At 41.6% G+C, this 27,659-nt stretch overlaps 1 protein-coding gene across 5 annotated transcripts in view; it reads right to left on the bottom strand.

Annotated features, from left to right (window-relative positions):
* Positions 1 to 27,659, bottom strand: part of bru3 (bruno 3) — a 620,380-nt gene that overhangs the window by 255,619 nt on the left and 337,102 nt on the right. For 3 of the 5 annotated variants that reach the window (XM_043432969.1, XM_043432968.1, XM_043432972.1), the window contains exon 1: positions 14,544 to 15,165. The exons of the other annotated variants lie outside the window; for them this stretch is intronic. The gene's annotated coding sequence lies outside the window, so the exon portion shown is untranslated. Of the gene's footprint in view, positions 1 to 14,543; positions 15,166 to 27,659 lie in introns of those variants that run through there. 5 annotated transcript variants of the gene reach the window in all.

Raw genomic sequence — 27,659 nt, 5'->3', positions numbered from 1 at the left:
CCTTGGTGCAGGTTGGATGCTAGGCCGGGGCAGTCACGGATAATCAAGACTAACTGCTTGGGCTGATCCTTCAACCTTCTTCGTCACCATGCCCGCGGCGCGACCACTCTATGTCTCAATTTATATGGCAATAATGTCACTTTGGCCTGGTAAGGGCAAACGTCTAGCCGAGGCTTTTCAGCTCTCTACCTCCATCTCCGTTTCGCTCAGCTACCCGAGCCTCCCACATCTTCTAGGTGTCGTCGCTCTTGGAAGCTGTTCTTCCCACAATGATGTTCCTTACACTTCGGCAGCTCCGCATGCTCAGTCCTTCCAACTGTAGCAAGTACTGCCGATGCTTGAGGCGTTACGAGAGCGACCGGCTGCACCAGATCCTAGCATTTGCTGTTGCCTCTTCGTGGTCCACGAAACCCATCTCATGACCCTCCTGGGAGTCATGAAGTGCGATATCTCCTTCCACTTTCTCTCCCTTTCTCGAAGTCATCCGGACTAAAGTATAACCCGTAAGTATTACTACGTTCCGGAATAACCATAACGGGTTGGCTGGGAAGTGCAACTTTGAGACCAACGATTTACCAACACACGATCGCACCTCGCACCCTTTCCCAACGGAACACATTACTGTAAAAAACGATGCTTCCCAATTTCCTTATCACCCACTCCGAAAATTGACACACTTTTCATAGACGATGTAGCCAACGGTCGGCCGGAACGAAGAAAAAAAAACTCTGTCAACCATTGTCTGGCGAGACGAGTCTGAAATACTCGTGGGACAGAACATAAACGAGTAGCTTCTGGCTTACCTGATAATTGTTCGCCGTGTACCACGGTCGTTAGGCTTTATTCCTAAGACACTTTAGATTCTTATATGCCAGAGGGCATCTATCGTTTGCTTCGTTCTCCGCAAACACGGTAGTTGTGGTAATGGCTGTGGAAGTGCCTCACGTGGTCAAAATACTTAAAGAACTTGGAGAAAAACACAAGCAGTATCTTCTAGACGGGGCAATATTCATTTTGAGATTGTCGTTGGACACGAGGTGTACGATGGAGAGCGACGGAGATGGCTTCTCACTCTATTGCTTCAGCGTTCACTACATAGAAGTATGAAAGTCACCGATGGCGATCCGAGCTGTACGACAACTTTCTGCACGATGCTAACGCTGGTTCGAACTAACTCTCCAACGTCTCGGAAGAGACTCCGTGAGCTGAAAAGCAAGAAGTCTCGACTGACCACAGCACGGACATGACGAAAAGCAAGCAAGGTAGAGTCAGCTTAATGGAACTTTCAGGCGCTAGCACCCGATTGGGATGATGGTAAGAACAGAACTTCAATACACTTGGGATAATGAACCGTCAACTCCATTGACCACTTTTACCAACAATGTAGAGACCGTAAGAAATAGAAAACAAACGGAGATATTAGAAACTTTGTGAAAGCTACATTCCATTACCGTTATAGATATAATTTCTCGTAGATAATTCTTGGGATAAAAACTTTTCCATCTCAACGGGGCCATAGTAATAACGAAAATTGAATAGACGCGCGTTGGTTTTTGTTTTTGTTTTTTGTTTTTAAACACGTGCGTCGGCTCCAGATTTCGTAAACAGCCAAGCCTGCTCACGCACGTGAGCAAGAAGGCCGCCATCACGATCCTCGCCCCAATCTTATGGAATCGTATCTTGATCGACGGATATTAAGTTGCGAGATTAAGGCACCACGAAAAAGTGGAAGAAAAAAGTTTAATCGCCCGTATCCAAAAGATTAACCTGTTATTCTTGGAAATAAGATCGAGCACCAACTGTACACGTGGCATGTGTATAGCCTGATGGAGGATTAGTTCTTGTGTGAGTACAACGAACTCAGTGAGTGTTGGAGATGAGGGAATCCCAGTATACAGAAAGAATATATCCCACATTCTATTCGTTACATTTCTCTGGCACATCTAACGCGACCGCAGACGTACGGAATCCGAAAGCAGATGTTTCTATTTACCACCATCAAGGTACTCGTAGATGGGAAAGAAGGCGGAGGGAAGGGAGTTGTTTCGTGGGCGCGGATCTCGAACGACGGCGGAGAATCCGGCAGCGTAGACCCTCGTTATTTTTACGATGATCGATAGCGGCAAAGGCGAGAGAAACCGATGGCATGAAAACGGCGGCAAGGAGTCGAGGCTACTTCAGTTGCGCCGAGCTGTATATATCGACGGCAAGGTGATTTATCAGCGGGGCGAAATGCCCCAGCGAGGGTTTGCATACGAAATTCTGAGAATGCCAATAGACGCTCTTGAGCTTTCGTACTAGCGCTATATAGAAAAAGAATGAGAAGAAAGTGGGCCGAGGAGGGGGAGAGAGAGGGGAGGGATGTCGTGGTAACGTTTTACGAGGGCTTCGCAGTCAAAGATTACATATCCGTTGGTAACCAGTGAAACACGGAATGATGTTCATCCGTTTCGAGCTCTGTCTCGCAAAACAACGAGCTTTTATTATAAAACTTTTTATTTTGTCTAAAACTGCGAAAAAAAGATCGGTATCATCTTTAAGTTTTCCTTCTATGCTAATTCTACGTTGGAATTATTAATCAATAAGAAAATCATTTTTCCTATTCACACGGCGCTGCGGCTACTTTTTTTTGCACTCGATTCAACGCTACTTGTTTATCCAGTCTTTTTTGACTTCGTTTTCCTTTCTATTCCGATCTCTCCCCTTGCTCTGCTTCGGACGGCTGTAGTTGACCTTGCTTCACCTGTATCGCCTTTATCTCAAGCAGAGACAACTGCCGCCAACCACAACGATGGACTCCACACCGAACTAATTTTCTCTTCCTCCTCCTCATGTATTCACCACGTTTCAACTAACAACAAAGGTCCTGAATCCTTCTAGCGTGTCCGTGTTCATTTTATGGATTTTTTTTACTATCAGTGACAAATAAATAAGTAGAAAGTTCATTGAAATTTCTACCATCGAATAGTATTCCTTCGGGTTCGCTTCGCCATAACCCTGCATACTTGTACGTATAAGTAGATACACACAAGCACATAGATGAACTTTGGAAACCTGATTAACATATCTGGACGTTGATTTGTTATGATCGAAGGCTACCTCTCGTACGAGAGATAGACGTGTAAGTATAGCTATATGAATAATATATTCGATATTGTGGAGCGTACGAATTTTGTGCATTCCTCGTGGACGTGGAACTCTCGATGTTCGTGATATTAATGCGTCCGTAGAAGCTTATGGATACGTTTCTCTGAATGTAGATGACGTAAATATACATGTGTGCATGAAAGCACGAATGTGAGAATACCCCCACGGGGACTGTGTGCATCACACATTCTCCTCATGGGTTCCGACGATGACGCTCTATTTGCGAACTCCGATTACAAAACAAACAAGCACCAGGGACGTGGGTTATTGCGCGAAGCGACCGATATTTGCATAACCCTAATAACGTGGTGGGCCGCACTAGGCATCGGCGAATATTTTCCAATAGAGCTGAAGAGCAAGGGTGAGAGAGGTGCGGCAAGGCGGAGGGTGAACGTGGACGCGGAGACGAGATATAAATAGAAAAACGAGAGAAGACAGCGAGAGACGAGGTAAACCTATTCGCGCTTGTGCTCGAGGCGATCGAAGGACAGAACAGCTGTGAGCAACAAGGAGTTGTTCTCGGTCTGACCAAACCCGTGGCGTCACTACTGACAAGATAAGTTCTTCCGTCGCGCGAACAGCTTCTGGACAAATACATTATACCAACGAACGCTGCTGCGCCCGCACGTACATGCATGCACGCATTTACAAATACGCGCGTAAAGTGCCTGAGTAAGATATAGGGAGTAGGAAAAAGATCCGAAATAAAGGGAGCTTCTGCCGACACTCGGTGAAACGCCATCCGGGCATTTCGCAGATGTAAAAAGTTTCTCTCGTGAAGTGGAAGGGAGGTGGGAAGGGCGGAAAATCGATCTCGTTAAAACTTTTCGACGTGAAGCCGTGGAGTCGTGCCAGTTTTCGAAGAGTACCTCACTTCCTCACTCTCAATCTACCTATTTTCTTCCTATTTCTCGCTCTCTCTTTCTCTTTCCCTCTCTCGCTTTTACTACGTACCTATACGTATACCACACTATCTATTTATCTCCCTTGTGTGCCAGGCGTAAAAGAAGACCCCTCGTCTCATTCCGGGCTTCAAATGACAACGGGGGCTATAACAGTGCCAGAAACCAGACCGACCTCACAGAGGCTGAGCGATGCGTCATATCGGCTAGTTTGAATATTCACCTCGGAGCGGAAGAGTCGAGAGATCTCATCATATGGAACTCCAATCAGTTAAATTATAATCTTAGAAACGTTTTGATAGTTGGTAGAAACTAGATCGCACGCCGACACAGTGGTTGTCTCGATATGAACGGACTTTATAGTCATAGACCCCGAAGTTCAAGGTATGAGGAAAACTTTCAAATTTTTACTCATTTTATGATCAAAACTTTGATATATATGACGTTGAAGAAATCCTTGCGCTGTCTTTCATTAATCATTCGACTACCGATTTTTCTATAGTATGTTGAGAATGTGACAGCAACATAGAGAAGCGGACACACCGCATTTTGATTTATGAGTTGGATGTAGAGAGGTAGTATACAACGTTTCTAGAAATTTCAATCTCTCATAACTTTCGCATACGACAAATAGATTTGTATTATCAGCAAATATCGATAATCGGATCGTTAAAATTATACAAAAAACAATTTTTTCGTACTACACAGTCGACCTGCTCAATTTTTTTCTTTTTTTTTTGTCTTTAATTTAATAGGGCACCTTGCAAATCATTAGAGCTTGAACGCTTTTGTTCAAGGTTCTATAGAATCCCATCATTTTCCATCATCGACAAAGAAGCTTCGACTCTGCTCTCTCGCTGTATCGAAGTCACATCTCTCCAGCTATTGGGATTATTTATTCCCCCGTGATCTCGAAACTGCCTTCGTCTCTGAAGATCTTTATCCGTGTATTCGCATAGACACATGATATGTATGTGCGCGGTTTCGAGTTCCTATGGCTGCTGCGTTCAATCGTCGATCGTAACAGTCAAACTGAACGATCCTCCGACTCTTGACTACGAACGATCACCCACGGCTCACTTCTCTTTTTATACTCCATATCTATCTATCTGTATGCTCTCTTCGCGAGGCATATACACGCAGATCTATCTATATAAACATAAACGTGGGACAAGAGTCGTTCGAGGACTGTAACTTTCATAGAATGCGAGACATCCGCGAAACTGCACCCCTTCCCCTCGCGAGTCATCAAATTTTATCTCTCGATTCGATGATTGCAGCCTCCTTGTTCTTTATTCTCTTCTATTTCTCAGTGGCCTTTTCAAGCTACATCCTAACATGCAAACTTTCCGCTCTGTATTTCTCGCTCTCTCACTCTCTTACTCTTTTGCATCAAGGTTGTCCTTAGCTACCTTCCTCTCCCCTTTACTCCGTGCCAGAAAATAACGAGGCCATGCTTGACTTGCTCGAATTTCTACTTCGGGGGAAAAGACGAGGAAAAAACGATATTCCCTGTGGAAACTTTGCGTATCGTTATCGTCGAGTCCTCGAGACTTCCGGTAGTGCCTCTGTCGCGAAGTACCGGGATTCTTTAGTTTCGTCGTGATGTTAAATTTCTCAGTCTTCTCTGATTCACTTTCCCTCCCCCCTGCTTATTCTTATCTCGATTTCTCTTGCCTTTTTTCTATGTTCTATAGCGATTGTTATCGCTGTAACAATGCAAGAAGACCAGCGAATTTTAATTAGGGCGCCCCACGTACGAAGGTGGCAGAATTTTTACGAGTACTCATTTTTACCGGAGCTTGTGATTGCTGAATTATAAATATACGCTAACTGCGCAAGCGTCATCGAAAGAACCGGATACAATTGAGATTTTAATTAAATTTTTTGAAATTTGATTCTGGTATTCAAAAGACTGTACTCGCAGGAGGCTCGGAACACCTGCAACGCCTCGGTACGATTATTATGATACCATTTAGGCATTCCTTAATGACGCGGGCTCATAAAAGAACCGGACAGTTTTAAGATCGAAGCTCGCAAAACATTGATTTATTTAACGACTCCGCGGACTGTGATATAATTACGGTGTCGAGGTCTCAGCAAATATAATGTGAAATTGGAATCTTACATAAAAGGGGTAAGTCTATCGAAAAAACATTAAAAGCGTAATCCTATAAAGGCGTGAAGTGAACTAATGCCTCAGATAAAGTTCCAGAAGAATAGAAGAAGTCAATTCACGATGGCCTCATTCTCTTAGCTTTCGGCTTCACCTTCATGTTTTATACGTTTAACCTTATCATCGAAGAGAGCAAGAAAAAAGCGAAATTGTTAACGAATCCCTGTCATACTTTTTTGCCCAGGCTAAATCGTGGGCGAGAGCGGTGACCCTCTCTCGCTACAAAATCGACCATATCCTCAGAGGTCTCTCGAAGGTGAGTCTCTCGTATACGGGATGGGGAGAAGGGAAAGCGAGAGCCGAAAAGAGGGAGATGGATAGAGAAAAAAAAGGAAAAATATCGAGCGACGTAAAAGACTTTTGATGTCCTGCCACTGCAATCTGGAGCGCCCCAAGGGGCGCTGGGGTTTTCCCTCTCTCGAGCTTTGCCTGGCGCTTCCAGGATTTGCAAGCCAGATTGAAATTTTGAAATTTAAATTTGGCCCCCAGACTTCCAACTTAAAAAGCGTGGATGAGGATGAGGCGAGAGGAGAAAGAGACAGGCTCTGAGCGAGCCATCTTTTTAACACACTCGCTGCAAAGAGAGAACGCCTTCACAATGCCCAAGAGGATTCAAAATGTTCGCGAAACTGAGTGAGAGATCCACTAATTGCCAGATAATTTTCACTTCTGCAAAAGCAAAGAGACTGTTTGTACGATGAATATATATGTATAATGGATGGAGGATCACAACCCTCGACCTTACAAGAAGGCGATTCTTCGACGCGTATCCCGATAAAATTCTCGAACTTTCATCCAAATTACTTTCAACTCATTATGTAATTGTGTAAACTCAGGACTAGGAATTCAACGTAACTAAAAACTTGAATAAGTTTAAGGTACTTAGCATTGTTCATTACGAAGATGATCGATAATTCTTGATTCAATTACACGTAATCAACACTACATGGAAAAAATAATGGAAAACTCGAACGAACTAAAGTTTCTTCCTCGTCGCTTCGCGAAGATAGTATTTTTCCAATCGATAGGCCTCAAGTTTGTTTACAAGATTAAGTGAATTTGAATTTACCTATTTTGCCAAAGGAAACAAACCATCCTCGGTAAAAACCTCAAATGCACTCGCGTAATTATTTTCTCGTACAAAATGTTAATAAACCTCGGTATTCCGAACTTCGGTACCTTTGTGAGGGTTTCGTAAAAATCCGTGACTTTGGCCTCAATGGTTTTCAACCAGACGCTGTGTTCAGGTCGTGCCTAGTTTGTCCCTGACTTACTCATTGCTTTGTTCTTTGAATTGGACAGTTTTCCATTAGCAATTATAACAACGTCCTTTAGGTGTCTGTGGAGTAAGAGAAAAAGTGCGGAAAAGTTGAATTCGAATGAGTACGAAAGGTCGCGGGGTGTGAGAGGAAACGAACTTTGAAGAGAAACACCGCGATAAAAAGAGACGCAGAATTATCAGTGCGTGGGTGGAGAAAGTGGACCGTCAGAAGAGTTTTCGTATAATAAGATCTGAGCCGGGAAGGGAGATAGAGTGAGAAAAGCAGTCCGAGCACCGAAAGTTATTCGGGTCAGAGACATGAGAGCTTCTTTCTGTTCCTAGCGCGAAAATTCTCCCTCTAAGAGTGTTAATTTACATTTTCATTATGAATTGAATTGCCGTTCTCGCTCAAGCTTCAAATAGAGTCAGCGTTAGGTCGTTGAATCAAATGAGAACCGTATAGAGATACCATATAAAACCTGTTATCAGTAGAGCTAAGACAGCTGCCATACTTACAAACTCGATGAAAGATTTAGGAAAAAGTGTCCAAACGCTTACCTGTAACAAAGAAAAATGTCTATGTCATTAAATGCATAATTACGAGTTAAATTAACAAAATCACTCAACCCAATACAAGTTCGAAGCATGAGCTTCCAATAAGCTATCATACAATAATGCACGTCGTGAAACATGCTAATGCAGGGTTATCACCATAAAATAACAAGTGCAAATTTATAATATAAATACTTTTTCAATTTCACCACATGACAAGAGCCACGTGAGTGCCTTACACTAACTACCTATGTTTACACGACTGACAGTTCACATCATTTTTCATCATCCATAGGCAACGTAAACAGAATATAGAGACGGTGATGGGACAACTGTACATATGATTATAGCAGAATAGAGCACAATCGATAATTCGATTGGGCATGATGCACGAAGGTGAGACGAGGCGTGGCAGAGTCTCTCACACGCTCTTGCAATTTGCCAAGAGCGCGAGAGAGAGAGAGCACGAGCGGGAAGGGGGGGGGGGGGGGGGTTATCCTCATTCAGCTTGGTATTCTCGCTCCTTGCCGACCCCCGTGTCGATATGCTTAGAGAGACGAGGGTGCGGTATGTATTGGATGTATTGAGTAGCCACACGGTACGTTGAAACAAGGAGGAGAGACTGAGTGAGGAAGACAGAGAGAGAGAGAGAGAGAGAGAGAGAGAGAGAAAGAGCTCTTCAGTAAGCACAGGAAGCCATATAGAGAGGAAGCACGACCATAACGGACTATAACTCAGTCCGGTTCTGGTATGTATAGAGCCTACTCCATTCTCTCATGGCAATGTTGCTCCACGTTCAGTAGTACGACCAACCTCCCGCTGCGAAGCTTCACCTCTCCCTCTCTCTTTGCCCTTGCTCCCTCTTGGTCTCCACCGTAGTTCTTGTACCGGGCACATGGCGTCGCAGAGCCAGGAGCTCTCTAATGCATTATACCTCAGTAGGACACACCATTTACGTGTGTATATGTATATGGATATATAATATATGAGTATGAGTGTGTACGTAACGTATTGACGCAAGGGTAAGCCTTTCGACTTTCACAAGCAGTAACCGTGCGAGCTAGAGAAGCCTCTCGCCGTCTCTGTAGGGGTCCAAGAGAACAGTGGCTCCGTGAATTTCATTAAAGGTTGCCCTTCGATAATGCACTAAAGGAGTTTTCGACCTGAGACTGTGTCTTGTACCTTCATCTCTGTCGTATTATATGAAGACACTCAATGTATATGCACGAGGGGAGCACATTTGTGTATTAATTCAGACACATACGCGTCATCTTCTGGCCTCCATTTTTCCTTGACCCATTTATCTGATCCAGCCTAAATGGGGGGTGAGCTCACATTCCAAACGTGCGTGTATACGGAATCTGTTCTTCTGAGCTCTTGTAGAAATATGCTCCAAAAAATATCGATTCGACTACATTTTTTTTCTTAACTAACCAACATGGTAGCGAGCTTGTCATCCATTCGATTAAACGTAGATACTTCAACGATCACAAGTATCCAGGAAGTGGCTAATTCTCGGTTAAATTGAACCCAACCACTATTGGATATGGTGCTGTCCTTTGTGTCCGCAGTTTCCGCCTCTTTTGCTGAATCTCATGACGAGGAAGAAAGAAGAAAATTGTTTACGAATTCCATTAATCATTCGGTCGCGTCCAAGCGTATAAGTCAGTAGATTGAGCAGTAGTTACGAGAAGCTCTGGTTAAAGTAATTTGTGTTCACGGGGTAACATCCTAGCGTATATATCGCGTCTATGTGGACCAAGAGACTCGAGTTTCGTCCAGGGATGCTCGGATATCCCTGCGGCCGTTCGCTATAGCTGCTGTTTCAACTCTCTCCTTCTCTCCACCTACCCCCCCCCCCCCCCCCCCCCACTCCTCCTCCTCTATCTCTCTCTGTCTTATATTGCGTATAACCAGAGGTAATTCTCCCAGCAGCGTACCTCTCTCGTGGGAGCTTCATTTATCACGCTCCGGATCGCGTTGCACCCCCGACAATCGTAGTACGCGGTTTCCTTTCCCGTATATATTCCCGAGAGTGCCTATACAACCTTGAAAATGCGGTAAAAAAGCGTGCTGAATTTGTAATTTCAATAAACTCGATATAAAATTGAGTATAAAGAAAAATAAAAATGATCGCAACATAAAATGATTAAGAAATCCATACCATAAAAATAGAAAATTATTGTAGTAGTAAACGACAGAGTTATGCTACTTCAAACTTGATATTTTCGACAGTAAAATTGGACTATTGAACGCACGAGTAATATTACGGGAAGTGGAAAGTGAGACCTGTTTATCATCGAATATTTCGATACTCAAACTGCTCGCTGCATGGAGTGATTTCCAGAAAGTTAAGTAGCTATTCTTTCGCTTCTGAATTTCCATTTTGACAACGCATCATGGCAATTATCGTTGAAATTTTGTAGAGTAAAGAAACTCTTTGTTATCGGATTCGTTATCATCCGTGTGAAAACCAAGCAAGAAATATGAGGCTAACGAGAAGAAATGAGGACGAGAAAAAACAATTTTCACATCCTACATACCGAATTGAATTATTAAAAAAAACTTACGATTTATGAGTAACCAATTTTTCGATAGTAGAAACGAAATGCGTGGCAATTTTGGAAAAATTAGCTTTCGATACTCCACATCACACAGCATCCCGATCAATCTCGTTTTCAAGTGTCGAGTCTCGAAGGACAAGTGCACTCGTAATCGTGGCTTTGAACACGCCTATTTTCGAAGCGTCGAAATAGACCGAACGACGTGATTACTTCATAATAGAGAATTATCAAATTTGAAGTGCCTTACATAATAAACAGGCGGGGTTTAAGGCTCAGCATGCCATGGGTGCAAGCTCAGAGGGTTGGAAATAAAGTTGAATGGTGGGCTGAAGCACCGAGCGAAGGCGTTAAGGCTATAATGCAGAGAGCAGCTCTTGAGGCACGAAGGGGGCGGGTTAGATATGGCGCGAAGAAATGAGGTTCGAAAGTGGGATACGTGAAAAGCGTCTTGCGCCTCCCTGTTCTCGCCCTCTTGACGAGATATATCTTTCCTGGCCCATACGTGACTGGAATCTCTTCAGGGTCAAAGTCCGATTTGTAACGTATTTTTCACCAGAAGTACAAAACTCTATCTACATATACGTGTATCCATGCACGCACAACGTCGCTGAACTTTGCAACGTTGGAGTCCAATAACGGAATGAACAAAAAAAACAATTGTAATTCACCAATTTTTTATCTCACCGAGTATCGGTACAGGTTGAAAAACTACGAATTGCTAATTCGGCAGAGAACGAAATTGAAGAATTACTGGAATTATTGGAGGCTTTTTTACATAATTTCGTTGGACTCCAACGTTGCAAACTCCAGCGTCATGCACGCACACACAAGTATTAAAAAGTTTTTAAAAATCTCATTAATTTTAACACATGTCAAATCTTAGTGGCCATCGTATAATTTTCATCTGTCACATCAATTTTTACGATAAGATTCAATAGCGTTGCATCGTATGTGATATTTTTGGCTTACCCAGAAATGAATTTATGATGCAAATCTTACAAAAGCTTAGCCAGATTCAACGTACGAGAACATATGGCGAGGCATGGAATAAAAAACAATAAAAAGAACGCGGAAACACTCCTGTCGTGGATATTTTTGCGGACAGACAATAAAAAACACATGAATTTCCGACCGCACCGTCAAGGACTGATGTATAGTGCGCGTGCGAAAGTGCGACAAAAATATTCAGTGCACGTTGTTTCGCGTTTAAGATGAATAAGTACCGGTGTTACCTCGAATCGGACACTTCAAGTTCGCTACATGTATACACGAACCTAGGATCCGTATGTGTTCGGATTCATGTTAGTACTGAAGCGGAAGCACAGGTGGGCTAAAGCTTGTTTGGAAACGAAGTGTGTTTATAGCCATAGTCGTTCTGTCTTTCATACGCGGAGAAAATATCACGAAGGTATGTACATATACATCTATTTATGCATGTATATTAGGTATGCATGTATACATCTATAGAATCACAGATACACACATAGCTGTAAGGGGTTAGGTAATATCGTATGCGCATATTTAGCATGGAGTATTATTTGAAAACACAGTGAATCCGCTGTGCATACCGACGCTTATTTTGCCAAAAGTGAACGAATTTATCGCTCGACTCGCACCAAGTCCACCCATCCGCGATCTACCGAACCCTTATTGCACCCTTTCCAAGTCTCACCTTCGTTCTAACTCATGTTGACTGTTCTCTTCCCTGCTTCTTATTTTCTCAAGCAATCGGGGTGGGATTCAACACCTCGATTGGTTGAGGTGACGAAAAAAATATGATTTGGAAAACGAATCGTCAATAAAGTACGATGATGAACATTTGACCACTGATTAACTCAATCTTGAGTTAAAATTCAGGGGTGTGTTATGATGATTTGACAAAATGCAATTAATCATTTTTATCCTCGGTGAATCTTCACATAGGAAAGGATGATAGTCAGGAAAAGACGAATTTAGCGATTGTAAGAAAAACTGTGAAACAGATATGATCGATGGTGCGATGATAATCAATGAATGGATACGAACTGCTGATAAACAAAAAAATATTTTGGTACTCAACGAACTCCCGATGTCTTGACATCCATCATTTTCTTGCTCCAGTTATTTTTCAACTATTGGAATCGATACATATGTGAAATTTTACAAAATGTTCGAAATTTTTAGTTGTCACGATAAATATAATAAACCTGGCATAGGAATGCATGAAGAATTTATCTCAATTTTTCTTATACGTGACGAATATAGCGAGTATCCTCCGAAGACTGCGCTGAGTTCATTAAATCCATGATTCTGTGTGCCAACGCTTTTCGCAACCTCTTTCGATTCCGTTCGCCATGTTACTCGTTGAACTATCACGACCTCAGTAGTGAAGGATAATTGACGCATGAATAAACATTAATTCCCATTTTCCTCATTAAATTCATTATTAATATATTCAAAACAGGTATCGAATGAATGAATCCCGGTGATATGTAAATTTTTCCTCGTCTTATGATTGCCCTACCATTCTGTATTCTATAACCTCCCGTTCTGTACGCCCGAGTGAATTTTCCCTGTCACCCTTTTCCCCCACACCCATCGTCATTCGGTATAGACGTCGGCGCTTCCCATCGTTCGCGACCCCGTTTACTAATTCTTCGAGTTAACCACCATCCGTTCCACCTTTTCGATTTTCAACTGGGTTACGTGACGCACCCTCTACATATTTATTCCACCTTAACCCAAAATTCCATCAAAATATATACGCACCATTACACACTTTTTCACATTATCACTTCGTAACGATTCGTTATCGATACGTTTTTTTTTTTCAATGATTGATTTGGACGAATACATGCAACGTTTTCATCGGAATTTCAGTAATCCGATGACGGAAATGTCGTTAATGAGTTTCCCTCAATTGAAATTCATTTCAAAAGCAATGGAGGCCGTGATTCGTATCATCGATTAGTGGATACGGCACTTGGAATTTTGATCGAGTTATTTTTCATTGGCCGTGGTTAATGCTAGTGGCAACCACTTCATGATTCCTTCGTGGGGTTTAGCTTGAATAATTTGCATTCGAAATCGCCAAAAATTCAAGCTGGATTATCATGGAAATACTTTGTCTAAATTTCAGATTCCTCTGAATATTTATGTCCCGAAAATTTCATTGATTTCATAACATTGTTGCAAGCTGACGTATCTTCCAAGACAATCATGTTCTCTAAATTTTTAGTCACCCCCCCCCCCCTCCCCTCCCCCGAATCCCCCCATTCGCCCTGATTTCTGGGGTACAGACAATTATGCATGATTTTCTGAATAAGAATATTATTCTGTTCTGCATATGGCTAAACCGATGTTAAGTTTATTGGAATCAACATTATTCAAGGGAAGCTCCTGTATGAGATCTCAAATTCGATTTTTTATGGTCAAAATCTTTTCATTGAAGATCTTGGACTAGATACGGATTTAACATGCTCAGAAAAAAATACATATATTTGTGTCTACGTAATGAGTCGTTTTTAGCTCTAAAATCGAGAAAATCTGAACTAATTTGATTGGAACATGAAAAAACAATGTTGCCATCGCTCAAGCTGCTTAAAATCGGAATAATTTTATTTCGAAATTCAATTCAAATGGCTTTTGGAGAAACGGAGGTCTTTGGATGGTTCACTCCTACCGCGCATCGATGTTTCCCCGAAGCTTAGCGACATCAACACTCCGCGGAATCGTGCCACAGAAGTTAATGTTTCCTTCGCGGCTGCCTTAGTGAGTAGGAAAATTATGAGTGATTGAAATGTTGATAAAGTTGAGCGTCATACGAAAAGCGACGTTACATGAAAAATGATGTCGTCGAGCCATTGAGACACGTCGTTAGTGATTATAATGATAGAACAGAAAAATTAGTATGTGAAAAAAGCATTGATCTAACGATGATCAATTAGTCTTGAAATGCTAACCTATGATCCATAAACCTCGATCCGGAAAACTCGTGGTGAGCACGCCGGTTTTTCAGTTTGCCCCTCTGCGGTTGCGTGTCTCTGCCTGTCCTCGTTTCACCCTGTCTCTGTCGGGTTTAAGTCGAGAGTTGTGCCGATGTGAGAGACGTCGATTCAGAGGGTTTTGGGGGATTTGCCGATTGTGAGGGGCACAGATTGCTGCCAGCAATCGTCTTTCCCTCTTTAACACTTCTCTTTCTCCTTGCCCTCGGCCTTTTTTCACCCTCCACGAAATTGTCCAAACTTGGTATGCGTGTCCGTATCACCTTCAGCCTCGTGCAGCTTTTAACACGTATTTTTCCCCCGTTTTCACGCCCTCGTATATGTTTTTAATTGATTATCAACTTAGCCAATGATACTTTATTCAATCGAATACGCATTGATTGATAAACAATAATAAATCTCTTTATAGATGCGTAAAGGAAGGAATAAAGATGAAATGGTAAACGAAATACGTGCAGTGAGCGCGAACGAAAAGAAAACACTACGTTGAGATATTTGCTGTTGGTCAGCGCGATGAAAGCGAGAATACGCGATTTTGAAAACACGCGGGGTACGTGTACAGCGTGTTGCGGCTAGTCGGATCGCTGACTGGCGGAGAGCAACTACTCTCGCGCGCTCTCGGTACTCGCTGTTCGCGAGGCGCGCCAACGGGGGAGGGAGGGGGCTGGGAGCATCGAGAGAGCCTGGGGTGGTGTGGGAGGAGGGACGTAGGGGTTAAGAGTTCGAGAGAGGGTTGGTCGCGATATAACACGGCGGTAGGGGCTGGTGGTGGGGTGGCAAACGCGCTCAAGTTAGACAGCGAAAGAGGAACGGAGAGCGAGTGCTCTCCGATGTGTGTGTGAGTGCGCGAGTGAGCGTAGAGGAGAGCAAGAGGCCGTTCGCGCGGTGGGCTGGTAGGCTGCTGGTTGGGGAAGTTGAAAGGAGAGAAAGAAGAAGAGAGGGCCGAAGATAGCGAGAGCGCAAGGAGTGACGAAGAGACCGAGAGAGGGAAAGAGGGAAACGGAGAGATAAAACAAGACGGGCGAATAGGGTGGTGTCTGTATTGGTGGCGAGGAACAGCATCAGCGAGAGGCTAGAAGAGAGAAGGACATAGGGGAAAGAAGAGGAAGAAAAGAGAAGAGAAGAGCGAGGAGAAGCGTTGGCGGGCGATGTAGCAACAGGCGGCTGAGCTACCCCGTGTTCGTTTCCCTTATAGCACCCCCTCGACGTCCACAACACGTTTTCGCAACGTCTGGGATGGCGCCGATGTTGGACGAACGGTCGTTGGATCCAGTCGGTCGCTTGGTCGTCGTTGTTGTCGACAACGACGACGACGGTCTTGTCGACGTTGCCCGACGTCACAGCCGCTCTCGTACGCGGGTAATACAGAGTGCTCCGCGAGACGTGACGTAGGCGTGGTCACGGATGCGCACTAACACCTCTGCTTGTCACCGTTGTCATAGTGACGATGCTTTTGCCGCGCGACGATACCAGCCCGAGTGGTGCGTCCAAACCACCGTCCTTGTCTCCAACCAACAACTACTCACCATTCCTCTTTCTCTCTCTTTCTCTCTCGCCCTCGCTGTCTCTCTTTCCATCGTACTAACCCTCCCGGTTTGCCAATGTTTCCCTCGCGTCCCTCACCACTGAACCCATCTATCGCTGCTGCTGCGACGCGCCCTTCACCATCCAGAAAAATCCATCCCCTTTGTCCTCGTCGACGTGTCCGAGCAACCTTCACTCGTCCGTGTCATGAGGACACATACGTTTGTAAATTCGCATCGACACATTATGTACGCTTTTCCTGCTATATGTTATCTGCATAAACCAATACTTGGAAACCGCTTGGGTCTTCGCTACTGCCTGAACCTGTGCAATTACAGATTCGATCTTATTACGTTTTCAACGCACAGCCGATGCTGCGCATTATCTTACATTGATAAACTACTAATCAATGTTCCTTTTGGAAACCCATTCACTGTAATTTCACTGCGCTTCATTAATCTATTGTTTTCCCCCGATTGCTGATACGATCGACGGCTATTCATACTTTTAACTAACGGAACCTTCGATATGGTGAAATTGGAAGTGTACATCTGCCCGTGAGGCTAATATTGCGTTTTGAAAAAACTTGATGAAGATCTGATGATTGTGATCTTGGTAAACAGCATCTCGTGCTGTGTAATTAATCTATTTTATAAAACTTATTGCTTGAGAATACTTTTGCGTTATTATGAAAAGAATCGTTGCTCGAAGACAGGAGAAAGTTTTAAAATTTTCTCCGTTATGAATTCTCCTGTAGGTAGCTGCAGAGCACAATATTTTGAAAAAAAAAAATTATTTGTATCATAACATGTTTGTTCACCCCATCTCGATCTAGATTCTTATGATCGATGCATCCATTTTATTATTCATAGTAGGCGTATCGATCGACCCACGTTTGGTAAAGAAAAGCACTTGGTCGGAGTAGGTCCCTCATCAGCTGCGTAGAGACGGGACGATGAAGCATGCGCATCCTTGATCTCTGTTTGCTGAGATAGATGACAATCCGGTCCCGCTACTGCACCATAAATCGAGGTTCTAGTGTCATACGTTTCGAAAATATGTCTAGAGAATTTCACAGCGACTCTTACCTAACTTCTGACTTCGTACGCTTTGGATAGACACATGAATTCATGATCTATGCTAAATTGCGGTTTCGTTATTGATGTAATTAATGAGTGCTATTGGACCCATTGAACTTATTAGTTTGCAAAAATTTGAGTTAATTCGTATTTTTGTTGTAAAAACAATAAAAGACATTGTACTTTCTCATCTTCATTAGAAAATCAGGCAGCCATAAAATTTTCAATTTATCTACTTTTCCCGAGGATTACTGATGGCTTAATAATGTTATTTATTTAAAAACTTAGTCACATGCTATTTCGATATCACGTGTATTCAAAATTTTGAACTTCGCAAGAGCGGCCTCGCTTAGCGGGTTCAAAAGGGTTTTCTCCCTTAATCCGTCAGCTTTGTTCTATACTGACGCGTTTAACGGTTTGGTCGCACAATGAGAGATTTTCTCACATGCATGGTTTCAAGTGTTTCATTGGATAAAGGGGGACTTGAAAGAAATATCGTCACACTAGACGTAAGATTGACGTGTTTTTATTTTTCACTAAACGGCAAGTACAACGAAATAATAAATGGAAGAGAATAAGCAAATAAACGTGAGGGAAAATATAACCCTCGCATAGCAAAGGAATAATAGAATTGTGAAATTCTATATTTACAGTCCATTGAAGATTCTTTATCTTTAGAAACGTTTTTTTCAAACTCGCTAAAAATATAGAATTCCGCAATTTTTCGGGTTTTTATTGGTTCATATGGAAGGAAAATATGTGAAAATAGATTTAAAAATTGGGATTTTCGCTTCAGACAATAATTACGATCTCCATATTGTACCCAACTGAGAAATTTTGACAATCAGACCTTGCGCATAAACAATGTACAAATTAGTATTTCTCACAATAAAAAATTTTTTTTGTCTCTCAAAATATCCTCGGAACCATACCGAAAAGTTCGCTATACTGAGTTATTTCTATCTATCCTAAAAACATTCCTGGAAACAATCGATTTCCTGACTTTTTAAAGAAGAACCCCCCTTAACTTTTAGACGACCGGGATTTGAGAGTTGAAATCGCCCTTGAAAAGTGCCCAAATTAGTGTCTGGTATCACGTATCAACTATATGCAAAGTTCATATCACAGGGCGAGCCGCTATATCGGCTTTCCGGTCCTCTAGAGGTTTATATGAGATACAGATGTACACTTCTGAAGAGCTTCGAGGAGATTACACCTGTTTGTAACGAATGTTGTCTGTAATGTGACACCATTAGTTTATGTACTAAAATATGCAGACCAATCGCCTTGATGGTCGCACCATGAATCACCAGTTGGCAAGTTTGCCAATAGAACTGTCACGTCAAGATTTCTTCGTTTCTCCGTATAAACGTTTTCGTTATCTTGAGCCGCTTACGCGAGAGGCTTTTTGAAAAAGTGATCTTCCATGAACGAATAGAAAACGAGAAGAGGCGGAAGGATGGAAGGCACGGTGGGATGCTGGAGGGACGAATGCGCAATAGGGTTTGATGGGGTCGCTGAAAACCACGGTAGTACGATCTTTTCGTGGCTGCATTTGGTTTTACTCCCCACTCCCCTCCATTATTCGTTTCTCGGTCATGATGTTCGGGATCTACTTCATCCGGACGGATGGACTTCCTTCGTGAGGATCTCTTGACTGGTTTAACAGATCTCAGGGTATCTTTTTTGTTGGCAGAAAATGCAGAAGAGATTGAACTAGAAAAGACTCAACGGCACGTGAATTCTTGTTCCGGTCCGGATGACATTACAACTACTATTATATTTGCACATTTTTAAAGATTTTCTCATCGGCTCATCCCCTCAAACCGTATGCTAAAATTTGAGCTTTAATATCGAATGTCGGATTAACATCGACTTTGCTCAGTTGATGGACGTGCATTTCCAAATATTTCATCACCATGGACTTAGCCACCGTACAGCTTCTATCGTAGGTATAGGAAAGAACTTCTAGATTGATGTGGCTTGAAAGATTCCATAGATGATTACAACTTTCGAAAAACAATGCTAAAAAAATTTTCTCTCCTCCTGTTCCAATATGAAATCTCTATGAAACGAACCTTTTGATGTATTCAACTAATAGATACACATACATACACGTATCACAGTATGATTTGGTTAACCAGATCGTGACGTATATTCTCAACAAAATTGCGTCTATCGTCAAAGAACGCAATTACTGTAAAACAGATGCAAAATGATTTATCATATCGCCCGATACATATGCAAGAAAATTCGTTCTGATATTCGTTTTATTACCGCTTAAATTACATTAGCGACGGTGGAAATTTTGCCGAATTAATCGAATTCCACTTAAACGAGATTTCGGTGAAATTTATGTATTTCAAAACCATGTCATTTCACTTTTGAGCTCAAGGTGCAAATTGCGCATTTAATCAAGACAGACATCGAAATCGGATAGCACATGTTCGAGGATCCATCATACTTTTTATGCGCGAGGAGAGAATTTAACGGTCGGGTGTTTAGCGTGAAATTTGCGGCAAATATTACCGCGATGTATCACAACAGGAGAAGAAGCTGACGTGAAGTATTCGTAGGCGATGAGTTACTTTCAGATTACAAATGTCAAAAGTCAAGTATACCAATTGTTGTTTTTGCAATTCTTAATCAAAAAACATTATAAATTTAGATGGATGAAGGTCGTTGTAATCCCAAAATTCAGAGATCATTCACAGTCGCTTCGTGATTCCAGAAACTTTTTGTCGAATAACGATGGAATAACAATAAAAACATTAATTAAAAACTATATTCAATTCTCAAAAAATTGCAATGTTATCACGTATCAGTTTATCGACGTTCACCGTAAGACGGAAGTGATGATATTTTTTCAATTTTATAATTCTCTCTTTGTGCAATCGCATTCATTCCCCGCTCAAAAATCAAACTGACAATATTTGATTTGATACTGTACTCTGAAATGTGGATAAACCAATGATAGACTTCTAACGAAATTATCGGATTTTTTTTAAACTAATTTGGTCACTCATTGCTCTACTAGAAAAAAATTAAGCGATTGGTGAAGCTGAAGAACGATTCAAAGTTGTATGCGATCAGAATGAACGACGCTATCCGCGTACCTGAGCATGAATGCATCAACCGAAAATTCTGACCGTTGCATTCAGTGAAAATCTCCGTCTACTCGAGAACCATGAAGGCGCTAATTTTCGGCTCATTGCAAGTCAGAGTGTCCAATACCCAAATAGTTTCTGGTGTTATGGTCATGATGATACATTTACATATGCAGACCAGAACTTTTTAAGAGTCCCATAAATCGAACACTCTTTCTCGAATCGTCCTACAGTTTTTCTTATTTCCCCACAATATGTAATACGTGTTTTCACGAATAAAACATTTGATTTGATAGCAGAGCTGAGAAGCATCGAGCTATATGGAGTTGCAGTAAACAATGCTTCGCGTATGAAATTGGATTTGCAGTGGATATATTTGCTTCATTTTCTCGTTATTCGGTAAATCTGTACAGGGCACAATTTATTCTCGTGACCTCATCAGCCCACTGGCGGAGATACCCCATGGTTACCAGGCCAGGGCTACGGGGTTTCAGAGAAAAGTGAGAGGGGGGGAGAGAGAAGGCCCTATAGCCATGCCTGACGACCTAATTACGCTTATGATGCGCAAGACAACCCTCTTTTCGTTCCCCGATGCGAATACATCCCCCATTGCTCACACACGGAAGCCCCATCTATATCTCTCAGCGGTATATTGCCAAACTACAAGCAATTAACTGCCCTTACAAAGGAATGAAAAGAACAAGAGACGGGACTTGATGTCCAGACTCACTGGAATTCCTCCCTACCGAAAGAGCCGAAGCTTTGAAGTCATTGCAAAAGTGCTTTTTCGCTCTACGAGCAGTCTTCAATTAGTGTTACATTTTTTCCTCTGAGCTCTCATTGAGCTACGAGCCCTTTTGTTAAAGAAGAACGTAATAATATCCATTTAAACGTTGAACGAAAAAAGAAAAATATTCGTTCGGTGGAACGATTGCGTCAACGAAAATCTCTTTTGATGGTTCAGAGAGATCGTCGGAAAATTGCAAGAAAAAAGAGAGAGACGTCGAGAGGATCCTGAAAAACTAGGTTTGGTAAGCGAGAAAAAGAAGATGCGTCTTATAGGCGAAGCGAGATATAAATTTACTGAGAGAAAAATAAAATGATTTATATATACATATAAACGATATCCATACATATATACGTTTATGTTTTTATTCATCTATTCCTTGTGTACATATATATCAGTATATGTACAGAAAAAAATATGACCGGGCAAGCATACTCGCAAACTTCTTATTTTTTCCACTTTTTTTTTTTATCACAACGTTGAGATAAAAAATTGAGTTTAAAAAATGTTTGATGTTGATTGTAGGTAATTCAATCGGAGTGTAGAGAGTAGAGAGTAATGAGACGGAAGCGAGAGACCGAAGCTCCTCTGAGAGCTCAGGTAAATGCTCAACCGACCGCTCTCCTGCTCCCACGCTCACTCTAGCCCTTACTCTTCCTCTTCTCCTCACTCACTCTCTTTTTCCCTTTCCTGCTCTGCGTATTTCTCCCTACCTTCTCTTGCACCATCCTGGGCGATTTCCAACCACCGTAGTTTCCATGCTACACTCTCTCATCTGCTCTCGGTTTTTTCTTGCTTTCTTCCCCTGTATTCCTCTCTCTCTCTCTCTCTCCCTCTGCCGTTCTCTCGCTTCTCGTTTTGCGCTTTCTATCTTTCTCTTTCTATTACGCCCTCTCGATTCTCGACCCTCCACGAAAGAGTGGAGACTCGTTCCCTGAATGCGAATTAAGTTGATACGATTTGGACGGGATATCATGCGGACGCTCACCCTCCCCCGCACGAGAGTAACCAAGTGTCTCAACCGAAGCGTATCATACGCCAGTGGTTTAAATCGATCTCAATTTTTTTCCTACCTCCCGATTTTTACTCGCTATTTTTCACTGACCGGGGATACATGGAGTTGAACAAGGCATTAGAATTTGCTTCATTTTATGTACGTTACCATTTATTGATTCGATATAGCAAATGCACGAGCGAATATACAATCATTGTCGAGAGCACACGATCGTAACAAACCTTTTCATTAACTAACAGTGGCTAATTTACTTATATCTCTCCAGCATATTTCCTAGAATTGGTAAAAAGAAAACATTTCAACTGTATTTATATTAACAACATATAATTATGGATATGAGTGACTCCGAATTCGAATAAAGATAAACATTAAAAAAATTCGGCAGCATCGATTTATTTTTCATTAAAAAAAAAATAAAACACTGTTGCTTTACTTCGATCTCTCCATATTTTCTAGAATTTACAAAAAAAAACATTTCAACTGTATTTCCATTAACAAAATTCAAAAAAGATAAATAAGAAACGATTTCGAAAGGATTCATATATTTTTTGATTTTTCTTTAAATGCCAAACAAACTGTGCCACATTCATTGTGTACGTACACAACAGTGTACACTGTATGTGTGAAACAAAATACTAAAATATTGCAAACGACATACATTTGAGCCATACGTATGCCATTGCATACGTAACACGCTTTTCCGAAAATCTCTCAAAATCTATTTACCAAGATTTTCGTTACTGTCTTGTGAAATGGTTTTGGAGCGTACCCAGAATTTGGTAGAATCCAGCACGTACGACTGCCTCGCGTGGTGCACTCAAATCCATAACATGTAGGTGGATAAACAAAGATGAGTTTTACACCAGGGGATAGAAAGAGAGCCTCGAAGGCTTTTCTACTTTCATTCCTGGGTGCTGTCCCAGTATAGTTGGTCTTTCCTGAGCGTTTACGATCCGTTTGACCTTCTTTACGAGCGTTTGGCTTCTTACTCCTCCCGACCCCCTTCAGCCGCCGGCACTTCTTTTAATGCTTGTCTACCCCACGATTTCAGGATCGGTGTTCGTAGATTCAATTTTTTTTCTCGCATACGGTTTCGACCTTTCAATACGTAGGACGCAAGATTTTCTCTGTTCAAACTCATCACCGCCGGACTGGAACGCTTCCATTTTTTCTTCGTACGAATGAATGGAAGTTTGTCGGTGCACAATTTTTAGGAATTTGCATGGCATCCGATGAGTATGGATTTCATTGGATCGTGATTGACTTCAATTCCATGCTATTTGAAGAGACGAGTTTTCGAATAAAGCTGGCTTATTTTCTTTTGTTCTATTCTGATACCGGACGGAAAGAACGTGATATTTACGAGACAACAGTACAACTATTTATCAGAGGAATAGCGCGAATGCTATGAACCGAACGAGTTCTATGTAAGATGAAATCCTCGCTAACTCATTGCTCGTCCGCTCTCCTCTCAATCTGTTCCTTTTTCACTCTTTGCCAGTGCGGCATCGGGATCGGATTAGCGTAAAATCGAAGGGTGCTGACTTGGTCTCGCTCGTAAATTGGCTACAAAGTTTTGTGGGACGGAGACACGGCCCACCGACACAAAGGAAATCGATTACCGCGGGGCGGGGACATCAGAAAGAGGGGCTAAAATGAAATCGAGGACCTATCCTCCCAGAGCCGCCATTTCGTCTTTCAACTATCCGCGCATGCAAAGTAGATAAAGTTTTGAAACTATATATTCGTGTAATGAATATATACGCTTGTAATATATTGTTCCCGACTTTGATGGATCCCAGTTCTCTCATCGTTTCCATTCGTTTTTTTTTATTTTGTTGAGCTGATTGTTGCATTATTTGACGTGATGTGGATATTTTCTTACGCGACAAGCCGTTGATTGTTGAGACGAAATGATTGTTTGAAAAAAACGCCTTGAGCCTCTTCTGTGTTCCATATTATTTATCGGCAAACCGTTTTCATGCTGTTCCTCGTTCGAGCCTAATGTTGAAAAAAATACTGAACTTTTCGTACCCTAGGCGAAAGATTTTTCGTGCCAATGATTTTTTACGAGTAATAATTTCCCGATGATGGCGAGCACTCGACGGAAAAATTTCGCTAACGCACTGATGGGCTATTCGCTTCCTGAGGATACAAAAACCTCTACACTTTTTTAGTAATCTCCCGACGCTCTTGTTCAGAGTGGAAGAGAAAATTCTTTTCGGCGAGATCGTCGACTCAAGCGAAAAGCTCGGCGTTGAAATTGGCGTGGGCTCCTCGCAACTTGCCAAGATAGGGAAAAGTATCCTCAGCCACGCTTCCGATTAGATCTTCGCCGACCAGAAGAAAAAAAGGAGCTTGTTCTTTTCTGCGCTACGTTTTGTTTCTTCGACCGGAGGTCATGGGTCATCCACTCTGTTTTCGAGACTCATTAACCCTGGAGAACGGACAGCTTCCGCTCTCTTGCTACTGCTACGTGTGTAAACACTGGTAAAAAAAAACCGAGAAAAAAACAAATACACACTCCATCGACAAAAGTCCTTAAATTGCTCCAATACCAAAAGAATTCGTCGAGTCGGACGAATAACTTACGCTTCCCGCGCACAATCACGTAGAAATATATTTCTTTTAACTTTCTTTATCTGATCATGACAAGTGAAAGGGAATTAGATAAATAGAAATTTAGTTTTTCCTTTAAGACGATCTCGCATGGACTCAGTCGAATCCTACTGTACTCTCCGACACACTTGAGTTTTCGAAAAGAAAAAAGCATTTTTCTTTTCGTCAGAAAATCAGGTTCAACTTCTTATCTCGATACATCAAGCATCTCCGAGAAAAGTGTAAATCTGTATCCCAAGTGTCTCTCTGATACACTCACGCAACCGATAGATCAGAGAAGTAAAACTCTCATGCTGTCCTCTCTGCTCCTTCATCACTCAGCTTCAACTTCCATCATTCATCCAATCCTTCACCTCATCGGTATTGCTAATGTTCATCGAAGATAAATTGAAACATTACGAGTCGTTTGCGAAGATTTTATGCATCAAGCAGGTAAGAAATTTGTTCTCGTTCGTTTATTAAAAAAGAAATCAAATTGTAAGATGAAATCTACAGTTTTAAGTATGTTTTAACACGAGTGGTTGAAAGAAAGTTGCAAACAATATTTGGTTAATTTTTTTCACTACAGCTCATACGTCAGTTGGCACATAACAGCAGAGCGATTAGAGTTTGTAGATTTTGTCCAATCAAAAAAGAAATAAAATAGCTTCCTCTATGAGGAAGCAAAAAAGATTTGAAGTCCCGAAAGTATTCCATTTTCCCCATTTATCCCCTGTAAATCTTCGATGAAAAGAACGGATCTTATTTCTCTCTAAGGGTGCAACATCGGGTGCTGAGTTTCATTACAGATTCTTATTGCGTAATTCGGTGAAACCGGAAAAGACAGTTAACTGAGAAGAGTAAAGTTACTAGCATATTCAATGTCAGGTGTAATATTACACAAGAAAAATCTCTACCTCCATCTCCTCGTCTGTTTTCTGCTCATTTTGTCAACGCTGTATAATGTGGCAGACGCTTTTTGTACTGAAAATGAGACAAGAAAACACATCCCATTGCGAACTGTCCCTTCGTAGAATGTACTAAGACTTCGCATTCTTCAATAAGACGTGCGTTTGTTTCCATTTTAACAGAGTGTCAAGTTACTGAAAAATTTTCAGCACAAAGAATTTTGTAGGTAACAACATTATAAAATGATTGTGGCAACAATGAAAGTTTTTCTTACGAGACACATTGTCGATTCAATATCGTTTTTCTCTGATGGGTAAACTATTGTCTCATAAAATGCACAGACACGTTGTGCATCGATCAATACAATTTTTCGTTCGCTTCTAAAGCTTCGTCGACCGAGTGATGTGCGAAATATCGTGAAAAATTTATGCCAACATGGTGAAACATTTATTCGCGATCTTGTGGCGTGAATTTATTCAAAAAATGCATACGTTTTTTTGTTACTGTTGTTTCTCTCAATTTATATCGAACACTGAATATATTATTAATAAATTATTCCTTTTATGAAAATTGAATTTAAATCAGCCACGATTGGCTCGTGATAATGGAATTGGCTTTGGTAAATTACCAGTAGATGAATTTGTCAATCAATATTCATACAGCTCCATTGTTTCGATAGATTTTTTCAGCAGCTGGATTAAATAACGTCTGTATGGTTGATCTGTAACAGGAGATAAAATTTACCCAAACTGTCACTATTCGCTTAAGACGAAAGTAAAGATATCTCGTGGATGATTCAAAATAGATCGCAGGATCTACGAAAGCGTAGAGTCGTTTGATCCTTTCTCTATCCATAGTCTATTTAAGCTGCCCCATTCGCCTTGAGACGATCAGAAATGAAATGGTTGTATCGATGTATATGTGCCTTTTAGGTACGTATGTATATGTACTACATACATCAAGAGGAGATTTACGAAGATCGAGAAAAGAAAGGATATAGGCGAGAGTTCTCACGATCAAGGACGAGACACGAAACATAGACGAGACGGCAGTAAAATCTTGGCTACTTCTCGTGAGACGTGTACATACATCCACGCAGAAGATCCCGAGGGCTCGCCTCAGTACTTGGAAGACACGTTATTCAATTATGGGCTAAGAGGTAGGAGCCTGAGCACGAGCGAGAAGGCTGAATTCCACGGTATGCCAAAATCTTCTTGAATAGTTATATACGAGTACCTACTGATGGAACGTTTAGCCAACACGCTTCCGAGTCGTTACACACCGGCTCGAGCTTCGTGATTTTTCGGAGGAGCCAAAAAAAGACAGGAAAGTTTGAGACGCATTTGATCTTTGTTTCACAATTATTTATTCGTTTATCGAACTATTCAAGAGATATTTGTATTTCTCTAAGATTCGCATACTTTTTATATTTTTTCCAGCACTTCAGTACCATCAATAATTGGTACACGAGCCGCTGCCATGGCGGTCATCCAACCGAGTATTGGCCTCGCCCGGCACTGTTCGCTGAAGCCACAGACACCCTGCTTCGATATTATCCAAAATTTTTCTCATTTTTTTCGGATTATTCGATCCCTCCGAATTTAAAATTCTGATCGTCCTATGACTCGTTCGAAATAATTGGTCATTGAGGATTTCCATCTTAATGAAGAACAATCGAAATAAAATTTTCTGATGGCGAAATTGTGACAGAGAAACAGTGCTTGCGACAGATTCGTTGCTGTTGGAGTTATGTATCGATTGTGCTGTTATTCCCATGAGCATGTATAGTGGAATAACGAGAGTCGCGAATAGCACACGAAAACCGTCCGATTAATTCAAGCATTAAGCATTTAAGCATTATTATAGCCTGTTTAATATCCTTCATAATTACTTTTTGTTTACATTCACTGTTGCGAAACCATTACCATTTCGAGTGAAGGGCAGGATCTGCTTTCAGTAATGCCACAGCATTGGTGTACCTCCATTACAGATGAACAGACACGAGTCCAAAATCTTTACAAATGCCCTTCTTACGCACATATAAGTGGATATACA

Source organism: Venturia canescens, chromosome 1 (assembly GCF_019457755.1).
Source record: "Venturia canescens isolate UGA chromosome 1, ASM1945775v1, whole genome shotgun sequence".
In the NCBI taxonomy this organism is placed as follows: Eukaryota; Metazoa; Arthropoda; class Insecta; order Hymenoptera; family Ichneumonidae; genus Venturia; species Venturia canescens.
The sequence above is the reverse complement of the archived record's forward strand: the minus strand, read 5'-3'. Positions and strand labels throughout refer to the sequence as shown.